At 42.2% G+C, this 15606-nt stretch overlaps 1 protein-coding gene across 1 annotated transcript in view; it reads right to left on the bottom strand.

Moving 5' to 3' along the window:
* Window positions 1–15606, bottom strand: part of MB21D2 (Mab-21 domain containing 2) — a 131646-nt gene that overhangs the window by 66714 nt on the left and 49326 nt on the right. The gene's annotated exons all lie outside the window — the stretch shown is intronic.

Genomic DNA, 15606 nt, shown 5'->3' with positions numbered 1-15606 from the left:
ACTTCAGACTGTGTCTAGAGACTTCACGTGTGGAATGACAAACCTTCAGCTTCATTACTCAGATGAGACCTTTCCTTTCATAGTATACTCTAATTCCATCTCAGTGGTTCACTTTCTAACAAAGTCCCAAAACCTAGATATACACCAGTTTCTGTGAAAGAGAGCATATGTTCACATGTATCCGTAAACTACTGCAAAATATATACCTGAAAGCAGAAGTACACTAGAGTTTGCAGTGAGTATCCCCCTAACACTTCCTCTCCACTATTCCAAGCTTTGGGTCCATGATTGCTCAACAACTTGTTTGGCTTCGTATGTTAACTCTCTTTTCAGTCACCAGGTTCTAGATGTCATCAGGATGCCGGCCAGGCTTCCCTGGACTAAAGACCCCACCAATGTGTAATGGAGCTCTGCTTCCCCAGAGACCCACCCTACTAGGGAAAGAGAGAGGCAGACTGGGAGTATGGACCGACCAGTCAATGCCCATGTTCAGCGGGGAAGCAATTACAGAAGCCAGACCTTCTACCTTCTGCAACCCACAATGACCCTGGGTCCATGCTCCCAGAGGGATAGAGAATGGGAAAGCTATCAGGGGAGGGGGTGGGATATGGAGATTGGGTGGTGGGAATTGTGTGGAATTGTACCCCTCCTACCCTATGGTTTTGTTAATTAATCCTTTCTTAAATAAAAAAGAAAAAAAAGTTAACACAAAAAGTCATGTATATATATGAGTCCATACACATCCAATGTCTAGAATATCTAGACCAGGCAAAGCCATATATTCAGAAAGTAGATGACTGAGTGTCAGGGGTTGTTGAAAACTGCAAAAGGATATGGACTCTCTCTCTCCCTCTCTCTCTCTCATGTGGATTAATACCAGGAACATTACTGCTGAGCCCAAATTTTATTTTATAATGAGAGAGAGAGAGAGAGAGAGGGAGGAGAGATATCAAAGCATCATTCCACCTATGGAGTTCAATACCTTTTATTTTGTCTTTGGTGCTCTCTCACAAGGACCCATGGATTGAAGCAAAGGGATCAAACATGGAAGCCAGCTGTTTTTGACCTTCTGAGACACCCACCTCTCATGGCCCCCTGGAAATTCCTTTTGAAGCAATGAAAAGTTCTAGATTTAGATAGTGGAACTATAGCACAACTTTGTAAAAATACTAAGACTGCTAAATTATACATTTTCTGGGTAACAGTACTAGTCTTCCTTTTATATAAGCAACACTAGCACTGCAACCAGGTCTGTATTGTCTAAGTCCCCAGCAAAAAAAAAAAAAAAAAGCAAGCTAAAATCAAATAGACCCTATACTCTATGAGGAACTCAGAGCCAACATTTTCTAGGAAATATCAACAAAGGCTAGAACAACGAAGCAGCTGTGAGGAATGATTGGCCAACTTGGGCACAGGTTTATCCCCTAGTCTTCTGGGATAGTGCCAGCACACTGATTCACTCTTACTGGGGTCAAAGGTAGGTTCTGGCAACAGGGAAAACGATCAAACAACATAACTCTGACAAGCCAGTTCAGGGTCAAAAAAGAGGTGAAGGCTAGAGGCAGAAGAGCCTATCTTATGATTTTGGTTAAGCTCAGAATCAGAGAAAGCAATCAGCATGCACAGCATAAATAGCAGAACTACTTATTCAGTCTCTCTTTATAAAAATAAATGAGCTGGGAAGGAGGCTATAAGGAGGGTGAATACCACAGGAAACAAATAGTCTCCTATCAATATTTCAAAGCAATGATTTTTTTTTTTTTTGCCTCAACTGGCAAGTCAGTACAGCACTTTTAAACCATGCTTACAACTTGATCCATATGCATGTCTAGAGGTCATTTTCTTAGATGTTTTTAAACAAGGAAAAAACAAAGGGGGGGGGGAGGAATGAGAGCCTCAAATAAAAGGAAAGTCTTTATATTTTGTGATCAGAGAAAAGAAAAATGTTCCTTCTTGCAGTCCCTAGAAATCAGAAACAACAAATGTAGGAAATTTTAAAAAGTAAGAAGAGAATAAAATGTTAGTTTGGCTGACATAACCACAGATGGCTAAATAAGCAGGTGAAGGAAGCCAAATGCTAAGCAAATCTTCAGACCTTGTGCCTGAGAGTTTTCAGAACTGTCTCCTCTATGAATTCCTCCCCGTCACTTTCATCAAGATGCCCTTTATGCTCTGCCTGTAGCATCCTTACTACATTTCCAGATTACTCTTGAGTTTTCCTGTTTCTACTTTTACAACCACGCAAAAGTCCAGATTCCTAGAAGTGCTTTTAAGTCATCCCATCACCCTGATTTCTCTCAGCTACATTTCTTTCCTATTATCACTGAATCCAACTCTCAAATGAATTATGACTTTCTTGACAACCTAGTACATACTTTCTTTTTTCACATTCATTCTCTAGATTCCACATGATTGAAATCATCCAGCAGTTGTCTATCATTTCCTTACTTCACTAAGTATAATCACTGCCAGTTCCATTCATTTTGTCCCAAAGGACACAATATAGTCATTTTTTAATTTTTAAAAATATTTTTATTTATTTATTATTGGATAGAGACAGAGAGAGATTGAGACGGGAGGAAGAGATAGCGAGAGAGACAGATACCTGCAGCACTGCTTCACCACTCGAAAAGTCTTCCTCCTGCAAGTGGGGATCAAGGGCTTGAACCTAGGTCCTTGCACACTGTGATGTGTGCACTTAACCAGGTGTGCCACCACCAGGCCCCCAACAGTCTTTTTAACTGCTGAGTAGTACGCCATTAAGTATATGTCCCATGACTTCTTTTTCTTTAGTATTTATAAGACTCAAATGAGTGATTCTTAATCCATTATCTAAGTTTTTTTTTCTCCCCTCCTTATTCTATCTTTTTTTCTTTTTTAGATATTTTAAATTTTTAACTAGGAAAATAAAGGCACACGTCAAAGAAGCATGAATGTCATTTGGACAAAGATGTGGAAGCTGATGTCCTTTTTATTTACTTCTAAGGTTCTGCCCTTACTTCCTTACAAAGACTGGCTAGAACATTTCCAACAATTTGGATACAAAAGGCAGAGCCACTCCACTAAACCCCCACCCTCTGTCTCCTACTTTGGGAACCTCCCCTTGGGCCTGGGGGATTGCCTCAATGCTGCCTTATTAGAGGTCTATTGGGCGTGCTGAGTAAGACATGGAATGTTTTCCTCTAGCGCACAGATTCTAACGTTTATCCTGCAGTCTCTGCGATAGGGTTTTTTCTTTTGTTCCCTCCAGGGTTATGACTGTGGTCCCAAGATTTCTTCACTACCATTTTCTTTTTAGATAGAAACAGAGAGAAGAAAGCTGCCACAGCTCTACACCACCACCACTCAAGCTTCTCCCTATACAGGTGTTTAATTTCATGTGGTAGCCAGGGACTTGAACACAGGGCCTCAAGCATGGCAAAGAGTGTCCTCTACTGGGTAAGCTATCTCCCAAGCCCTCTATTCCAAAGCATAAAATCCAGCTCTGGAACCTCCACGTGGGTTTTATTAGTCCAACTCTGATGCTTTTCAACTGTGTTAACAGGAAAAGATCACTGAGCAATGGGCTTCATCTTCTTCCAGAGTTAAGTAAGACCTACAGTGCCAGTCCCCAAGGAGACAATGAGACACAGAAGAATCTAGACTCTCAGCATCAGGAGAAATGAGATTCAGTAGGTCCATTCTCACAGCTCTGCCCTAGCACCTGTCACTGCACCTGTCTTCTGAGGTCTGTGTCCTGATTTTCTGGTGTTTCCCTTACTCAATAACCATCTGTAAAATGAGATGTAAGCATCGGGACTTATTAAGGAGGTTAAAATAATTATTTACTATTTTCATTTTCATCATTTGCAACACTCTCAAGCATAAGAGGGAAATTAAGTTAAAGAAAATCAATAAATAAAAACTGCTATAGCATACAAACAAAAAGAAGAAATACTTGCACTTCATCAGAGTTACCATAGCTGCAAACTTTTCACAAAGGTATTTAATGAGAAAAAAGAAAGGACCTAGGAATGAATGGATTAAGAAACATAACTGATATCCTCAATGTCTAATCAAAAAGAGCAGGCCTTGGAATATAAATTGAAAGATCTGCTCAGAGAACACCAATTGAAGAGCCAAATTGAACAGTCTCAGCAATTTATGGGAGAGGAGATATTTTGAAATGGCATAATGTAGGAACAAAGAACAAAGCATTTTTATCTGCCTTCCAAACAATTAAATGAACCTGTCAATTCCATGTGGAAGATGGGCTTGAAAGAACTGCAGTCGAATCGGGCAAGCATTCAAAGTCAGTCAGAATTCATTAGATGCCAGAGGAAAAGCAGCTACATATCTCCTCCAAACAAGGCCAGAAGGAAGCCAAGGCAGCCTAGAGCTGAAGACAACTAAAGGAAGATCCCTCTTTGATTAATCCATCCAGCATATATGTCTTGCCAAGTTCCTAAGTAGCCATCGCCTGCTCCTAAGGGCACTGCCCCATGGGAGAACTCTGGGCTCCAAGTTACCAGCACCACTTCAATTACACTCTCTCCCTCCAGTTCTTCCAAGTCATATTACTACACTCCTGTGGTTTAAAGGGCACAGGATATAACTTCATATAATAAGTTCAACCCCAAACATAGGATGTCTAAAGACCCCTAGGGAAAAATGGACATGAAAGCACCATGGAAACAGGAAAATGTTTCTAACAATAACATTATTCATCTGACATGATGGTTCTGGAGGAAGCACAGAAAAGTATTGGCAATATCCAACACATAGTCTATCAGACTTCCCTGGAACTCAGTAAATTGGAGTGGACAGATGGATAGATGGAGTGACGAATCAATCAAGTAGCTCTGAGGACAGTCCCTTCAGCAGGTTATAAAAGAAAGAAGATATGCTCTCAGGCCTGTTGTGTAAATGTGCACAATCTCTCTGAAGAAAATGCTCACAGGACACATAGCACCTGAGAAAACACACCTGTACTGCTTTTTACAGGCTGCTGGAATCATCAGTAATGGGTACTGCACAAGATGAGAAGGGAAGGAGGATTTCAGAATATGGAAGGTCTCTGTTGCTGGGAGAACTCCAAAACGTCAGTTACTCAACTCCTTTATTTTAAAGCTGAAAAAACTAAAGCCACTGTGGTCCATTCCAGCCTTAAGGTCCATAATTGTTCAATAATTTGATTGACTTTGTATGTTAACTCTCTTTTCAGCCACCAGGTTCCAGATGCCAGCAGGATGCCGACCAGACTTCCCTGGACAGACGACCCCACCAGTGTGTCCTGGAGCTCTGCTTCCCCAGAGGCCCACCCTATTAGGAAGAGAGAGGCAGACTGGGAGTATGGACCGACCAGTCAACGCCCATGTTCAGCGGGGAAGCAATTAAAGAAGCCAGACCTTCCACCTTCTGCATTCCACAATGACCTTGGGTCCATACACCCAGAGGGATAAAGAATAGGAAAGCTATCAGCGGAGGGGATGGGATATAGAGATCTGGTGGTGGGAACTGTGTGGAGTTGTACCCTTCCTATCCTACAGTTTTGTTAATACCTCCTTTTTAAAAAGAAAGAAAGAAAAAAAAAAAAAAAAAAACTAAAGCCACTGAGAAGAGGGTTCTGGCTTCTGCAATGAAGGCATTATAATCACCACAAAGACCATGAATGAACCAAAGGGATGTCTGATCTATCCCTAGACAGCATCACAGTATGGAATAGAAGCCAAACAAGCCTAGTCAACAACATTACCCATTATCTTGTTTATTAAGAATCAGGAGACTACTTGCTAAATAACTACACAGGATGGCACATGTATGAGTATACAGCCACACCTACAAACTCTTTCTTCTTACACATCACCATGATTCCTTCCTACAGTATAGACGAGAGTTTACCTGAAAAACAAGAAGGTTGATTGTGGATATATTCATTTTCAAATCTTAAATCTTATATCACCGTCCCAGAAATGTGTTCCCCCTGGACCATTCTATTAGAAAATAAAACAGCTATGGGCAGAGATCTATGTTTTTTGGGTTTTCCAGTGTGCATCCACAGCACGAACACAGAGCTCAATACACATTAAGTACTCAAGGTAATGTTATTAAAACAAATAATAAAAACAGAAATCAGAGAAAGTTTCAAGAAGACACTATCTGAGCCCATAATTAAATGGTGGATGGTACTCTGAAATGGAATCAGAGTGAACACTATGGGGAAAGAACCAGATTAACACCAACAAGTGTTACTTTTATCTGAAATGTAAGATAAATAGAGCAAGTTAAAGCAGACATAATGCAGAGCAAAAGTTCTATTTGCCCAGTAAAGTGTGTATATGTAACTTTACATAATTGGGGTAGGGGTTTAAAATTCAAACTCAAGAAGCCCTCCAGGGTTATCACTGGGTCTCAGTGCTATTGTTGGATAGGACAGAGAAAAATCAAGAGAGGCGGGGGAGAGAGAGACACCTACAGACCTGCTTCACCACTTGTGAAAAACAACCCCCCTACAGGTGGGGAGCGGGGATGGGGTGGGGGGGGCTAGAACCGGGATCCTTACTCAGGTCCTTGTGCTTTGCACCATATGCGCTTAACCCACTGTGCTACCTGTCCCCTCAGGAAGCCATTTCAATGGCACCAAAGTCACATAGATTCCTGTTAGAAAGCAGTTCAGGGGCCAGGCGGTGATGCATCTGGTCTTAAGTGCACACATTACAGTTCGCAAGGACCCAGGTTCAAGCCTCTGATCTTCACCTACAGGGGGAAGCTTCATAAGTGGTAAAGCAGGGCTGCAGGTGTCCTCTGTCTCTTTCCCTCCCAATAAATAAATAAATAAATAAATAAATAAATAAATAAATAAATATGCAAGCAGTTCAGCTCTGGGAAGGTGGAAGATCAGAAGATGTTTCTGAAAAACAATGACCATAATCTAAATCTTCAAGCCATTGCCCAAAGGGCCAAGTGGTTCTCAGAGTTAAAGGCCCATCTTCCTCTTCATTCTGCCTTGGCTCCTGTTTGGCAACCCCAGAAAGGCCAGGACTTCTCCAGCACTGCAGAAGGAGTGCTTTACAGTCCCATTCAGGCTCAAGCCATAAAACTCTGGGCAAAAGCTCAGGCTGACATAGGGGATTTTTGTTTCTTTTTTAGTGTTTCATTTCATATATGTCATAAAGACTGATCTGAGAAAGCAAGTACATTTCCAAAGGAGAAAAGTCATTAGCATGCATAAAAAATAAAGGCTGCAGAATATTGATGGTGGCAATTTAGGAAAGCTAGCAAAATGCACCTCTTCAATTCACAGGAAGTTGAGAGAAAGTACAGTCCACGTTGCATATTAAATGGCGACAGCATGGCCTAAGGACGCAGGCAGTTGCTGAATGTGCACCCATGGGCTCTGTGCCACCAGAGCCAAAGAAGCAGCAGGCGGCATTCTCACAGACTGGGCCGACTGCTTTTATAGGTATTCTAGATATCTCTAAATAACCTACAGCTGAAGCAGAGGACCTAGATCCCTGTTCTTGTGAGAAAGGTTTTTAAATGCCAGTTTTGTTTCATGCTCTTTATTCTATTATTTTGTTTATAAACAAAAGCAGATTGGCAAATAAATACCATAAGCTGATGGCTTCTTAAATGCTAGGGGAAAGAACTTTTGAGTAGAAACCAAGAGGTGGAACTTGGCAACTAGCTTGAGATGTTGACCCACATCAAGTGATCTGCAGCTAGTTGGCTGATTTCTTTAGACCTCAGATGTCCTGAAAGCTAAGACTATATCTTAACAAACAGCAAGTGGGTACTGTGCCTCACTTAACTGCAACAACCCTCCAAGTTGATACTACTAGCCGTCCCATGTTTCAAAGTAATTCCTCCAATGACACAAAGAGATGGAGCCAGACTTGCTAATCTGTCTGAAGTCCTGTCTCTTGCTCCTAATACCTACCACTTTCATGTTGTCATGTTCATGCTCTTTCTCGTCCCAGCCATCACAATACTGTTATTATTTATCTGTGGAAATTCATTCAAACAGAAAGGGGTGGGGACCACAAATGCTACCTGCATCACACAACTAGCATGCAGGTACCAAAGATCTCCCACCTCAGGCAGGAGCTACATCTAGCTCAGTAGCATAGACTGACACTAGAATATCCAAAAGCCTTTCCAATAACTAGTTTCAAATTATACCTGGATTCTGGCTCTCCTCAGTTGTCTGGGCACAAAGAAGCAGTAGGGTATCCTGTAACTTAGGACACATTTCTAGTGATAGCCCCACTAAATTCTTTTGTGTGAACCTAATCTATTACCATCTATCCAATATGAAAAGACAGCTCACTTTCCAACACTGAGGCCACAAGTCAAGTCGAACACAATTAAATGCAATCACAGGAGGGCCGGCTCTGTCTGTTCTTGGGGTTAAGTTGCTAAGTGAGATGATGCGGGGTCCAGGTATATCACACAGAACCATCAGTCAGTGTAAAAGTGTCTCAAGGGTGTGCTTTGGACACCAAGAAGGTGTGACTATGACTGAAGCTGCAGGAATAGAAATGGACTCCCTGGAAACAGATGTGCCTGCTTTGATGTAGGCTTATGCCACACGTGAAAATTCTCATTTACTGTCACCAAGACACCAGCAAACAGTTCATTCAGTTGGGAAGCAGGTTGATAATGAAATGCAACCTTGGGTAAAGATTGCAACAAACTGAGATTTAGAGAGAAATCATGGAGGCTAAGAGCACCTTCAAAATCTGAAAGCCCTTCTGAACCACAACGGAGGAATCTCATTATTCCCTGTTCACCCTGGTTGTCTGTCAAATGATAGAGATGGCAGGGAGATAGACTTGGGTCCAATTAGAAGAAAAAGTCCCCCAACCCAAAGCTAACACCTGAATGCAGAAAATCAGTCTCTAGAAGAGTACTTAGTACTAGAGACAAGAAAGCAGAATGATGGACAGCTGCTGGGAGGGGGCTGAGAAGTGAAGCCAGGAGGCCATGACACGAGGCCACGGGTGCTGGTGTGGGCTGACATCTGTCCCACAAGGAGGTATGTTCAAGTTCTAAGTCCCCAACCCATTGCCTGAAAATGTGAGCTTACCACAAAATAGGGACTTTTTATTTGGAAACAGGATCTTTATAGATGTCCAAGTTAAGATGAAGTCACAGTGAATTGAGGTATGCTCTAAATTGAATGACTGGTGCACTTTAAATAGAAGGGAGGGTGGGGTATAGGAGGAGTCTCTCTCTCTCTCTCCCACTCCCTCCCTTCCTTCTTCCCTCCCTCTCTCCCTCTCCCTCTGTCTCTCTCACACACACTCATACACAGCATGTCTGAATGAAAATGTGGGCCAGAAATGTGAGATCCTAGTTCTGTAAGTAGGTAGCTAGGTAGGACAGATGGATTTGCACACATACGTAACACAGAAGGAAGACAGTGAAGTAAAGATGGAAGCAGACAGTGAAGAGATGCAACTACATGACAAATAGCAAAAACGGCAGGCACCCAGCAGCAGCTAGGAAGAGGCATGGGAAGATTCTTCCCAAGAGTCTTCAAAGGAAGCCAGGCCCTGCCAGCTTCTGATTTCAGACTCTAGTCTTCACAACTTTGTGGGAACAAATGTATTTTAAGTCACCAATTGTGTAAATTTGCTATTGCAGGCCTAGGAAATAAAAACAGGTCCTAAGGTCTGAGCCTGATGACATTCCAGCTATGTCTTTAGAAACTCAGTAGTTAGAAATTATCAGGTTGAAGCCAATATTAATTCTTGAAATAGACTGGAAATGTGTAAAGATTTTTTATTTCTATTTTTTTGTAACTAATTCATTGAGTACTTAATACATAAAAGGAATTCCGATAAGCCCTGAGAGCAGAGGAATGAAAGAGGTCTGAGTTCTGTCCTCAAAGTGCTTACTGTGCATCCTCACCCATAACTTGCCATATATATTCCTATCACTGATGGGTGTTGTATCAGAGCTAGGAGAACTGTGGTCTTCTGTGATGGTTGACATCAGAAGTCTTTTTGCAAATGTTATATGTGCACTAGGACTTTGAAAAGGAGGCATGTTTAAGGCCAGCAAGATAGGAAAGTGTGCCTACTGCATCTTGTGCATGACCCAGGTTCAAATCAGGCCCCACCGTGCTAGCACCAGAGGAAGCCTTGGAGCTCTGACATCTTCCTTTCTCTCCCTCTGTCTCTGTCTCTCCTATCTGACAAAAATATTTCAGAGTGGTAAAGCCTTGGCAATGACAAAAAAAAAAAGTAGGTATTTTCTGATGAAGCTGTACTTTTCAGACAGTATGCTACATAATCAAAGACCTTGGCCTAATCCTTGAGATATGGGTAGATTTAAAGTGTAAGGTAGGAAGGGAAATAAAGCTTAATAGCTATGCAGAAGCATCTCAACTTGCACAAAGCAATTCAACAAAGAACAGAGGGGCTCAGACAACACTGAGTCCAATTTTCAAAAGAACCTTCCTCCTCTTAGAGCCAGAGCGCCATGTCAGTTGTATTGCTTCCCTCTGGTGTGACTAGAAGGCTCCATTCCTGTCCCTATACTCGGTACACAATGTCTATCAGCTTCGGTGAAGGTTTCAGAACATAAAATACTCACTGATGAAAAGTCAGATAAAAGATACATCAGATGGTTGCATTCCCCCCAACAGATTTTTAATCCATTCATTTCTCCTCAATCTGGAATTGGGAGAAGGGGCAGAAATGAAACTAGCAGCTGCTTCCCAACAGTGGAGGAGTAGGAGAGGATGTCAGTGTGTCACATGTGACAGCTGTGCAATGTCAGAACATAATTATGTAACCTCTTGCTTAGAGAGCTCTCCCCTCCGCCCCTTCCAGAGCTCTAACATGTCTCTGGGAGGGAGCTGAGCAGTCTGGGTGAGGTGAAGTGCAAGGTGGGGGCTGACCCAAGACTAGAGCTCAACCTTCTGACCCATGGGGCACAGCTGCCTCCATGATTTTGCTTTTATTTTATTTTATTTTATTTTTTACTATTAAAGCATGAAAATGGGTTTGTGGGCCTGAATGTTGAGAATATGACTCAACAGGGGTAAGGAAAAAACACTCAAATTACAAGAATGGAGATTCCACAGGAAGGGCAAAAAGAGCAAGTCCTACTTCCTCTTATAAATAAAAGACATCTGGAGCACAGGAACAAAAAAAAATCACGACTCTGCTTTCTAAATCTGGCAGTCTTAAGAAATGGTTTGAGGGAGTCGGGCAGTAGCACAGTGGGTTAAGCTCACATGGTGCAAAGCACAAGGACCGGCATAAGGATCCCGGTTCAAGTCCCTGGCTCCCCACCTGCAGGGGAGTCGCTTCACAAGTGGTGAAGCAGGTCTGCAGGTGTCTGTCTTTCTCTCACCCTCTCTGTTTTCCCCTCCTCTCTCCATTTCTCTCTGTCCTATCCAACAATGATGACATCAATAATGACAACAATAACTACAACAATAAAACATCAAGGGCAACAAAAGGGAAAATAAATAAATAAATAAAATATTTATTTAAAAAATGGTTTGAAAGGCAGACTGGGAGGTGGTGCAGTGGATAAAGCATTGGACCCACAAAGGTGGAATCTTGAGTCCAGCCTCCAACACTGCATGTGCCAGAGTGATGCTTTGGTGTTCTCTCTCTCTCTCTCTCTCCTCCTCTCTCTCCTTTTTCTTTCTTTGATACTCTGGTGTTCCATCTCTTTTCTTTCTCTTTCTCCCTTCCTTATTTTTTCATAATTGAGTATGACAGACAGAAATTAAGAGAGGACAAGGAGATAAAGGGAGAGAAAGACTTACACCTGCAGACCTGCTTCACAGCTCATGAAGCAGATGCCCTGCAGGTGGGGAGTGGGGAGCTCAAATCGGGGTCCTTGCTCTTGATAATATGTTCACTTAACTGGGTGTGTGCCACTGCCTGGCCCCTGGTGTCCTCTCTCTGTCTCTCTCTCTCTGTCTCTCTCTCTCTCTCTCTGCTCTCCCTCTTTCATTGATAAATGTGTTTTTCCTTTTTTAAAAAGAATGACTTGAAGGTAAATAGAAATGAAGGTTATGGATGTAGCAGTGAAGGTGCTCAGGGTGCAGACCTTTCTGCCATGCTTCCCTAATGCTCCCCCTCCATTCTTCTATGTTTAATATAAGATGTTTATACCCAACAGATGACTCTATTTATGTCCTTAAACATCAGTGGTCTAGAACTTGCTGAGACCAAGAGCTATGATGAAATTCAACACATCTCCATTCCTCTCTGTCCTATGCAACAGCGACATCAATAACAATAATAACTACAACAATAAAACAACAAGGGCAACAAAAGGGAAAATAAATATATTTAAAAATAGAGGGAAAAAAGAAATTCAACACATCAAACACTGAAAATACAGCCACTGCCCGCTTGTGCCCCACGCTCAGCTCAGGCTTTTGGTGGTGCTGGGAATTGAACCTCGAAACTCTTCTGAGCCTCAGTCATGAAAGTATGTTGCATAAACTCAGTGATATCTCCTCAACCCAACTCTGAAATTTACTTTATTCTTTTCCAGTGCTGCTGGTTCTAAATGAATTCTAAACTGTCCTGCACTTCCATGAAGAGAGGGCCTAGTTTTGAGCGTGTTGGGTGATCACATGAAACATACAGTTATAAAAAACAATCTGTCCTCATAGCAGGCATAAAACAACTCGTGACAAGCTAATAGGAGATGGGCAGCTGGTTGAACACTTATGTGATCAAGCACAAGGACTAGGGTTCAAGCTTCTAGTCCCTACCTGGCATGGGAAGGGAAGGTCTTCAGGAGAGGTGAAGCAGTACTGCAGATGCCTGTCTCTCCTCCCTCTACTTCCTCCTGCCCTCTCAATCTGTCTGTTTATAAATAAATGAATAAATAAATAAATACTGGAAAGTATTTTAAAAATACACTAAAAAGATGCTCCACTCTTTTCCAGGACTACCATGTGACCATCAAGCCTGTAAGTTGAGTCCCCTTCCCTCTCTCTCTCTCTCTCTCTCTCTCTCTCTCTCTCTCTCATGCCTTAACATGTTATATTTGTAATAAAGGTTTAATTTAATTTACCTAAAATAAAAAAGACCCCCATTTTTTGAAGAGTTCACTATTTCCCTGAAAAGTTGCTGAAATAATCTCTATGACCATGTTCCCTGCCTCTACCTGCCTCAAACCCAGAAACAGACACCAAGCCCTGTGTGTGGAAAAGGCTACATACTTGCCCTGCTCTGAGGAGTGAGTGGGGAGATGGGGGAGTGAAGAAAGCCATTCCCTTTCCTTCTCATCTTTCTCCCTCAAGTGCACAAGGCCACACTGGACAATGCAAAGCTAAGGATTAGAGGGGCACAACTGGAATGCTAGGTAGGCTGCAGTAGAACTCTGCCAGTGGTCCACTAACTAATGGGAGTCATACTGGAGGCAAAGAAGAAAGAGGCAGCTCGAATCAATATGGCATCTTTGCCAAGACCATTCAAGGAAGGGGGGTGGGTGGAATCATTTTCTCTCTAGTACTTCATCTTTCCTACATCTTTTTTGTTCCTTTGTTCATCATATATAATTCCTTAAGCTTCTTCGATTTGTTTTGTCTTAAGTTATTTTGGAAGACTTTTTTTTTTGCATTCCTTTTTAGAATTCTACCAATACCAGTTCTTACTTATCTCTTCCTTTTGACCAACAACAACCTACAGATATCTGCCTCTCTCTTCCTTTAGCATGGAAATTTCCATTTGCCACGCTTCTTCTTATGTGTGCTAAAATTCATTTTGCAATGTTGTGCACTGTATTTACCTACTTTACAGTGACTTTTTCCTAGTTTATTTTCTTCAGTTGGAGATTAGTTTTTCTTTATTGGGAGGTTAATGATCAACAGTAAAATACAGTAGTTGGTACATGTGCAATATTTCTCAGTTTTCCGCATAACAGTACTAACATCTCATCATCCTCTGACATCATCGTGCACCAGGACCTAATCACTCACCCCCCAAACACGCACGCACACGCACGTGCACACGCACACACACACACACAGACACACACACACACACACACAGTCCTTTACTTTGGTGCAATAAGTTGGAGGGTTTTGGGTGTGTGTGTGTGTGTGTGTGTGTGTGTGTGTGTGTGTGTGTGTGTGTGTGTGTGTGTGCGCGCGCTTTCCTTACAAAATGTAGCAGTTAGTCCAAATGTTAGATACTGACTTTTTGGAGGGTTTTTGGTTGTTTGTTTGTTTTGGGTTGATATTTTCTTACAATATGTAGTAGTTAGTCCAAATGTTAGATACTCACTTTTTGTATTATTACATTTAAATAAAATGGTTTTCTGGAACAAACTATTGTAAGAATGATGTGAGAGTAGGTGGGAGACAGCTCACCCAGCACAGCATTTGTTTTACTGCATGGGAAGACCTGGCCTTAGCCCTGGCACAGCAAGGGAACACCATGGAAGGCACCAGAAGAGCTCCATGAACGGTGAGTGGTGCTTCAGTGTCTCTACTGTCCCTGTCTTCAAGAGGCCCTGAACTCATCCCCTGACGTGTGTGTGTGTGTGTGCGTGTGCATGTGCGTGTGCGTGTGTGTGTGCTTCTTTCTTTCTTTTCTTTTTTATTCCTCTGATCTCTGTTTTATGATAGTGTATGGAACTGAACCTGGGACCCTGGAGCCTTAGGCATGAAAATCATTTGCATGAGAATTGTGCCACCTCCCACCCTCTGGGTATACATTTAAAAAAAAAAAGCTGTGGGGGGGCAGAGGGGAGAAGTAAAGTCAAGGAGTTTGACTCTATTTTTTGTGTTCAAGGACTCTTATTGCTATAGTTTATATCTGTTACCAACTGACCTGCATTTCTCTGAAAGACACCTATAGGGTGCTTTCACTCATCTGTGTAATATGAAGCATTGAAACACATGAACTTGTTAAAAAAAAAATTAAGTAGCCAAACGGTCGCTAAGACTTGAAAATGATGGTGGTTCTCCTTGGGCAGAGGAGGGGTAGCACAGAGCTACGGTGGTGTGTACCACCGTTAAACCTAAATCCCTGTCATCTTAAAATCTTTTAAGCCACTGTTAAGTCACTAATAAAGACAAACTTTAAAAAACCAGTAAGAGAAAATGCAGTAAGCAATGATCCAAAAGCTCTCTCTGTGTTCTTGGCTGAGGAAGGAATCCCGGCAGAGCCAAGCAGCCAGAGGCTGATGCACAGCAGCTCCCTAAAAACTGACAAGCAGCATTTTGTCAGCAACTTATCTGCACAGAGAAAACAACATACTCTGGACAGCTCTGCTCTTGACCACAACACTCACTGATACAAAGCAAGAGGACATAGTAGCTACAGGTGGGGAGTGCAGGCATTCTGGCCACACAAAGAATGACTGCTGTCAGTTTTCACAGACTTTCTGGGAAGAAGGGGAGGGTTCAGAAAAATTAGTTTAATCACTGTTTCTCTCTTGGTCTTGGGTATCTCATCTATGAACAGAAGTCCTCTCCCCTTGAACCGAGGGGATCCCATGACTACTTGACCAAGGGAAGGTCATGGGAAAACTTTCTTTGCGCTTCTCAGGGCCAGGAGGTAAGAGGCTAGTTGTCTTCATTTTCTGTTCCTTGGAGGATTCTCTCTGAGAGTTTCATCTTCTCTGTAGAGTGTC

Source organism: Erinaceus europaeus, chromosome 9 (genome assembly GCF_950295315.1).
Source record: "Erinaceus europaeus chromosome 9, mEriEur2.1, whole genome shotgun sequence".
NCBI lineage: Eukaryota > Metazoa > Chordata > Mammalia > Eulipotyphla > Erinaceidae > Erinaceus > Erinaceus europaeus.
The sequence above is the reverse complement of the archived record's forward strand: the minus strand, read 5'-3'. Positions and strand labels throughout refer to the sequence as shown.